Raw genomic sequence first — 8,786 nt, 5'->3', positions numbered from 1 at the left:
AAAGTAACAAATATTTAAATCCATAAAATGACAGTAAATAGCCTAAAAATGTAGAAGACAAGAATTAATAGAAGTTAAAGACAGAAATTAATGAAATACAAACATACAGAAAATCCAGTGCTTCAATTAAATCAGATACTATTTTTTTCTGGGAAAACCAATAAAATAGATAAAAGTTGCCAAGTCAAAAAAGACCAACGAAATCATAAAGTCATTAGAAACAAAAAAGTACACATAACTACAATGATAGAGAGGAAATTCATTATATTAATATATTTGACAATGCGAATAAAATGGAAAAATCAATAGGAAAATAGAAATGATCAAAATTTAATCAAGACCTTGACTTCTGGAATGACAGAGTAAGAACTTCTGCAAATCTTCTCCATAAAAGCAATTAGAACACTGGCAAGAATGGTCAAACCAAGTTTTTCAGAACTCTGGAAATTAAAGTCTTACAACAATCAGAAAAGTATTTATTTGAGAAAACTAATTGAACCTCAGTACTCAATAGGAACAGCAAGCCTTATGGCATTTTACCTTGCCTCAATCCTCTCTCAGCTGTTACATAGTCTTGAAAGCCAGCATTCATGCAATTATGGTAGCTGTGAACCAGCAGCCTAAAAGCCACTGGAAGAAACAGAAAGAGTCTGGAGCTTCCCGCAGCCCCATCCCCACAGAATAATCACCATTTGATCTGCCTGGAAACTTTTTAAAAAGCTCCATTCTCAGGGCTTGCCTTTCTTTGATCTGACTCAGAGCTCACCCTGTGCAAACTGCCTTATCTTCAGGGCATTTGTTGAAAATGATCAGCAGCAATTAACATCACAGCTGCCTGAGGTGGTGTTACCAGTTAAGTCTAACAAGAAGTTGATGAAAAACTTAAAAAAAAAGCTCCTGGAGGATAAGATGTCCATAGGGGACTTTAAAGAGCTCTGACACATTCCTGGGAATCTAGAAGGCAACATGTATGTGCAGGGCTGTGCATGTGCCCAGGAAAGACCTGAGAGGCTCTCACTTCTCACTTTTGGCCTTGAAGCTCTGTACAAACAGGAAATGAAGGCTAAAACAGAGTTGTAAATTGTCTGTAGGAGTATCAAAGGCATATTCTAACACACAAAGCCCTTCAGCAAAGGCTGAGAGGTGTATCGGTCCCAGGCATTTAAGGAAATCTCTGTGAATCGTTAACTGAGTAGAGAGTTCAATGCTGCACACAACAAAGAATACACACTTTACAGAACGAGTCCCAAATGTTACCAAACAACCAACAATAAATAGAAACAACAGCAAACTGTAGGCAGCGGGCTCTGATTTCCATAACTGATACACTCTATTATTTAAAATGTCCAGTTCTCAACAAGAAAATTATGAGACATGCAAAGAAACAGGGAAATATGGCCTACACAAAGGAAAAAAGCAGTTAATAGAAACTGTTCCTGAGGAAGCCTAGAGATGAGATTTATTAGACAGATTTTAAATAAGCTATTTTATATGTTAAAAGAACTAAAGGAACCCATGTCTAAAGAATTAAAGGAAAGTTTGAGAACATGTCATCAAATAGAGAATATCAATAAATTATGAAAAGAAACAAATAGAAATTCTGTCATTGAAAGCTACAATAATTGAAATAAAAATTTTGCTAGAGGGATGCAACAGCATATTTAAACTGGCAGAACAAAGAATCAGCAAACTTGAAAAAAATATCCATTTTGAGGGAAAAAAAGAATATTGTTTATTTTTCTGAATTGAACAGAGCCTCACAGACCTATGGGATAACATCAGGAATATCAACGTACACATAATGGTAATCTCAGAAGAAGAGGAGAGACATAAAAGGCCATAAAGGATATTTGAGGGAATAATGGTGGAAAACATCACAAATCTTACTGAAAAACATTAATCTGCACAGTCAAGAAGCTCAATGAATTAAAGTAGGATAAACTCAAAATAGAGCCATACCTAAACATCATAATCAAACTGCCAAAAGCCAGAGACAAACAGAAAGAAGCTAAGGAAAAGCAACTCATCACACACAAGGGATCCTCAATGAGGTCACCTGCTAACAGAATTCTCAGAAACTGTAGAGGTCTTCAGACCCCACAGTATAAGGCAGAGGGATGTTCACGTGCTGAAAGAAAAAGCCTGTCAACCAAGAATTCTATATTCAGCAAAATTATACTTCAAAACCAAAAGAGAAATTAAGACCTTCCCAGATGAACAAAAAGTGAGAGACTTGCCCTACAAGGAATATTAAATGTTGTCCTTTAGGGTCAAACTAAAGGACACTAGACAGTAACTTAAATCCACATGGAGAAATAAAGGGCACTAGTAAAGGTAGTGACATGGATAACTATCAGAGAGGGCATAAATGTACTTTTTGTTTGTAATGCTTTTCTTTTCCTGTCTAATTTAAAAGACAACCACATAAAGCAATAGTTATAATGCCGTGTTGATGAGCTTATAATGTCTAAAGATGTAATTTTTGTGACAATAATAGCAAAAAAGAGGGGGAAGAAAAGGAAGTACATTGGAGCAAAGATTTTGTATATTATTGAAATTAATAGACTTCCACTATAAGAAACAAACAGAAAAAGGCAGGCAAACTAAACCTAGGGCAAGCAGAAGGAAGGAAAAAAGGACTAGGGTAGAAATAAGTGAAATAGAGACTAGAAAACTAACAAAGAAAATGAATAAAACAAAAATTTGGTTCTTTGAAAAGATCAACAAAATTAACAAAACTTCAGCTAGATTAACGTAAAAAAAGAGAAAAGACACAAATTATTAAAATAAGGAATGAAAGGGGGACCTTACTACTGACTTTATGGAAATAAAAAGGATTATAAGATAATATTATGAAAAATTATATGCCAACAAATAAGAAAACCTAGATGAAATGGACAACTTCCTAGAAAGACAAAAACTACCAAGAATGACTCAGAAAGAAATAAAAAAATTGGAATAGACTTATAATAAGCAAAGAGATTGAATTAGTAATAAAAAAACTTTGTACAAAAACAAAACAAATCCAGGCCTAGATGGTTTCACAGATGTATTATGCCAAACATTTAAGGAAGAATTAACATCAATCCTTCATCAACAATTCCCAAACACAGAAGAGGAGAAAATACTTCCTAACTCATTCTATGAAGCCAGTATTACTCTGATACCAAAACCATTCAAAGACACTGCAAAAAAAGGGAAACTACAGACCAATATCCCTTATGAATATGGAAACAAACGTCCTCAGCAAAATAGTAGCAAACCAAATCCAGCAACACATAAAAGATTATATACCATGACCAACTGAGATTTATCCCAGGAATGTAAGGTTAGTTTAACATCTGAAAATCAATTATAATATGTCATATTAACAAAATAAAGGACAAAAACTACACATTCATCTCAAGAGGTGCAGAAAAAGCATTTGAAAAAATCCAGCACCCTTTCATGAAGACAAAAACTGAACAAACTAGGAATAGAAGAGAACTTCCTCAGCCTGATAAAAGGCATCTTTGAAAAATCCACAGCTATCATCATACATGAAGGTGAAAGATTGGGTGCTTTCTCTTTCAGACACGGAATAAGACAAGTATGGCTGCCCTCACTACTTCTATTCAACATTGTTCTGGAGGTTCTAGCGAGGGAAGTTTGGCAAGAAAAAGAAATAAAAAGCATCCAAATTGGAAAGAGAGAAGTAAAACTATCTTCATAACATGATCTTGTCTTAAGAAAATATTAAGAAATCTACAAAAAATTATAAGACAATAAATTTCAGCAAGCTTGCAGAATATATGTTCAATATACAAAATCAAGTGTGTTTCTATACACAATGAACAACTGAAAGTGAAATTAAGAAAAAATTCTATTTATAATAGTATCAAAAATGAAATACTTAGCAATAAATTTAACAAAACAAGTGCAACACTTGTATTCTGAAAATGACAAAATGTAGTTGAGAGAAATTAAAGAAAACCTAAATAAAGGGAAAGACATCTCATGTTCATGAATAAGAAGAGCTAATATTAAGAGAAATATTCCTTAAATAAGTCTACAGATTCAATCAGAATCCCAGCTGACTTTTTTTTTGTAGAAACTGATGAGTTGATTCTAAAATTCATATGGAATTGCAAGGCACTCAAAATAGTCAAAAAATCTTGAAAAAGAAGAACAAAGTTGAGGTCTCACAATTTCAAAACTTACTACAAAGCCTTCAGTCATCAAGATTATGTGGTACTGGCATAAGGAAAGACATATAGATCAATGGACTAGAATGAAGAGTGCAGAAGTAAACCCATGAATCTACGATCAACTGATTGTCAACAAGGGTGCAAAGACCATTCAATAGGGGAAAGAATAGTCTTGTCAACAAATAATGCTGAGAAAACAGGATGGCCACATGCAAAAGTATGAAGGTGGATCCCTACTTCCTACCATATACAAAAATTAACTTAAAATAGATCACAGAACTAAATATAAGAGCTAAAAGTATAAAGCTCTTAGAAGAAAATATAGAAGTAAATGATCAATAAGCATATGAAAAGATGTTCAATATCATTAGTGATTTGGGGAATGCAAATCAAAACCACAATGAGATACAACTTCATACTCACAAGATGAATTGTCCACAAAAATGGACAATAATAGTGTTGGTAAGGAGGTGGAGAAATTGGGATCCCCATAAATTGCTGATAGGAATGTAAAACGGTGTAATCACTTTGGAAAACAGTTTGGCAGTTCCTCAAAATATTATAGAGTTACCATACGACCCAATAATTCCAGGTATATATAGGTATAAGTATATACAACTATATCCTGGGTATATAGCCAAGAGAATTGAAAACATATGTCCACCAAAAACTTGTACACAAATATTCAGAGCAGCGTTATCATAATAGCCAAAAATGGAAACAACCCAAATGTCCATTAGCTGATGAATGGATAAACAAAATGTGGCATATCCATATAAAGAATATTATTCGGCCAAAAAAAGGAGTAAAATTCTGATATTCTACAATACAGATGAACATTGAAATCGCTATGCTAAGTGAAAGAAGCCAGACACAAATTGCCACATATTGTATGATTCAACTTATATGAAATGTCCAGGATAAGTAAATCCACAGAGACAGAAAGCAGATTAGTAGTTGCCAGGAGCTAGAGGGAGGAAGGAAATGGGGAGTGACTATTAATGGGTATGGAGTTTCTATCAGGAGTGACTAAAATATTCTGGAGTTAGATAGTGGTGATCAATGCACAACTCTATTAAGATGCTAAATACCAGTAAATTATACACTTTAAAATGATGAAATCTATGATGTGTGAATTGCTTCTCAATAAAGCTGTTATTAAAAAAATTTAATCAAGAAAAGGTGAAAAATTTGAAGACAGTAAAAATAAAAGAAATAGAAAAGTAGTCTAATAAATAAATGAATGGAGAGTAATGCCATTTTAGGCACAGAAAGATTTAACATTATTACCAAGGTACTATTTATCCCAAAATTAATATACAAATTCAGTGTAATCGCAATGAAAAATTCATTGCTTTAAAAAAATAACCCTTTTCAAGATGATTCTAAAGTTCATCTGGAAAAGTTAACACACAAGAATAACCAACAAGATTTTGAAACAGGAAAAATATCAAGGAGTGCCTTGCTCTAGCAGAACAAAACCTATTATGAAGTTAATAATTAGGGAGTGTAAAACTAAATCCGAGAAGATGATGGATTTAGTCTGTGATAAATAGACAATTGCTAATCCTTTTTGGAAAAATAAAATAAAATCACACTTTACAACATACAAGTCTAAATTCCTTATACATTAAATAGCTAAATATAAAAAACAAAATTACTAGAATAAAACTTCTGAGAATATTTTTATGATCTTGGGATGGGTAAGACCTTCCTAAGCTAGATAAAAAACAGGTGCCGAAAGAGAAAGACAGATGGATCTGACTGTATACAAATTACAAATTTCCGTACAATAAAAGATAAACACAAAGAAGGGAGGAAATATTTGCAATATACATAATAGGCAATATATTTTGGTAATATTTGGAGGACTTCTATAAATCAATAAGTAAAATATGAACAATCTAATAGAATAATGGGCAAGGTATGCGAAGAGGCAATTTACAGATGAAAAAATATGAGGAGCTAAAATATGAAAAGACAGCCTCTCTAGCAGTTGTGGAGATGTAAATTAAAATAATAATAAGACATTTTTGACCATCAGATTGACCAAAAAATAGTTATGATGAATTTTATAATACCCATGGTTGCAGACAATGTGGAGGAATGAGTATTTTCATACACAGTTGATGGGAGTTTAAATGGTGTAGACTATTTGGAAGACAATTTGTGTTATCTTCCAAAAGTTCAAATATGCACACTGGTTGACTTAGCAATTTTACCTCTAAGAATGTAGCCTCTAAAAATACCTATCAGTCTTAAAGAACATCTCTCTCCAGAGAGGAAGTGGAACAATAGCGAGCTTCTCTTGTGACGAGAAACTTGGATCCCCATCGGTATTGATGGAAGTAGAAACTACTTTACCAAGATTTATCAAAAGTTCAGAAATTTCAGATCGTCTGACCTGGTAAATTTCATTGCTGGTAATTTATCATGAGGAAATTATCCTAACTATGATAAAAGCTTTATACGTATATAAAGATATTCATAGCATCATCAACCTTAATAGCTAAAATTTTGAATTTATTGAAAAGTTCAAAATAGGAAAATGTTAAAAAAAAACATGGCAAATCTGCTCAATAGACTATTATGAAATCATTGAAAATGATATCTATGAAGATAATGTATTATTAATGTAGAAAGTTCTTCTAAGATTATATTTTGTAAAAGTCAGGGTACTAGGTTATACATGAATTATCGTCACAAATGTGTCAAACAAATAAATACCTACCACTCAGAAAGCCCCTTCCATGTAACAGCCCCAAGGCCCCCTAATCCCATCTACCTGTTTCGCCATCCGCGGCGCCCCTGTCTGCAGGGTTTCTCTTTGTGCCTGCCTCTCCCCGAGTTTGTCCACCCTGCCGCTGGCCTCTCTTCTCTTTCTTGGCTTCTACCGTGTCTTTCAGCATCCGCAGCTGTGGTCCTCTCTTCCCGGTGCTTCGCTGCACACAGGCACCATCCTTCTTCCTTCATTCCCAAGGCTTCAGGAATACAAGGTGGTTGTCCATACTGGCCTCTAACTGAGGAGTCAGGGGTAACACGGGGGAATCTGAAAATAGCACTGAAAAGAGCATCAAAATGAATATACATTACTGTTGCTGGAACTAGTTGTTCTGTTCCCTCCGTGGAATTCTGGCGCCAACTGTTAAAATAGTAATGTGTTTTCCTATCATTGTGAAAAGATAATGTGCATCTTTGAACTGAGGAAATACACAGCGGTTTTAATCACACATGCCTACTGTGGTTCATGGGGCTGCCAGGAGCTCTGTGTTCTGAGGTTGGGCTGAGGTTGGGCTGAGGTTAGCGAGACGGCTTTGCGGTGGCCCCTGCGGTGGCCCCTGCGGTGGCCCAGGGAGGGCCTCCAGTCCGCCATCTTAGGTTAGTGTTAACCTCCTGTGATTAAATAGGGTGATAGGCTGAGCCCATTTCCACAACAAAGGGAGGAAATGAAATTCTCTATTCTCAGAATAAGACAGCTTGTGCTGCCCTAGAACCACATTAGACAAAATAAAACAAAATTGTGCTTTCCTGTGAAATGCTGCTGCCCTCATATCCACGTGCTGGAAGAAAGATGAATCTTGTGCTTCCATGCCCTGGTCAGCCATGTCCACAGGCTGCAGCCAGTAGTCAAGGATAGGGCAGGAAATGACCCTGAGCTGCTCGCCACAGTTTGCTGCTGAAGAGGAAAGCGACTAGTGTCTTCAGGATATTTAAGGGGGGCTGCAATCTTATTAAGCTCCTGTTAATAAGCACAACTTCCTTATTTATCAGGATAATGCAGTCTAGGATTAGAGAGAGAGCCTAGTCTTTAGCTTTCAGGAAATCAACTATTTTTTTCTGTCTTACCCCACAACTGTGAACCCAAGATTAACCATTTTACTGTCACAGTATTGACCTTAACTGTGATGTACCAAGCTCACAGCTGAGTGTTTAATTCTCTCTCTATTCTCGATTTTTAAAATTGTTGCCAGCTGATTACTAAGAAACCATAATTGTAAATATCAAACTTTCTTTCCAAATAGTGGCTCAGGCTCTTTTGAGAGAAGAATTCTGGCCTTAATTTTATCTGTGGTGGGAGCAAATCACCTTGAATTTTAGATGATCTATTGACTGGATCCATCAAATTTTCCATCAGGATTCCTAGGATGAACCTTACCTTTTCAGGTAGGGAGATGTGCAGAATGTCTCTCTCCTTCCCTAAGAATCCCTTCTCATTCCGTGTCACAGACTGGCTTGGGACCAAGTACAGTTCAGAGAAGCCCCCTTCTACCCCTGGTACCAGGCCCCCATGAGCAGAGTTCTCTGCAGGCCTGAAGCTTCCATTAAACTGTCAGGGCAGCAGCCAGAGGTGGTGGCCTTGCAGGCTGGCCCCCACTCCATCCTCTGACAGTTCATGATTTGGCATTTTGCAGCTGGGGAGGTGAAGCAGGTGACAGAATAGAGAAGATAGTTTCTCCTGCTCCACTGGGAAACTTAAAACATGCCAGCTCACTGAAGACCACCGAGGCATGAGACAGAGCTCTGAACAGGAAAGAAAGTTCCAGATCCAGATGTGAGGCGTGGGACTGGGTCAGTGTTCTGTTGCGAACAGTGAACACC

The sequence above is a fragment of the Equus quagga genome, chromosome 4, assembly GCF_021613505.1.
Source record: "Equus quagga isolate Etosha38 chromosome 4, UCLA_HA_Equagga_1.0, whole genome shotgun sequence".
In the NCBI taxonomy this organism is placed as follows: Eukaryota; Metazoa; Chordata; class Mammalia; order Perissodactyla; family Equidae; genus Equus; species Equus quagga.
This window is presented reverse-complemented; position numbering follows the sequence as displayed.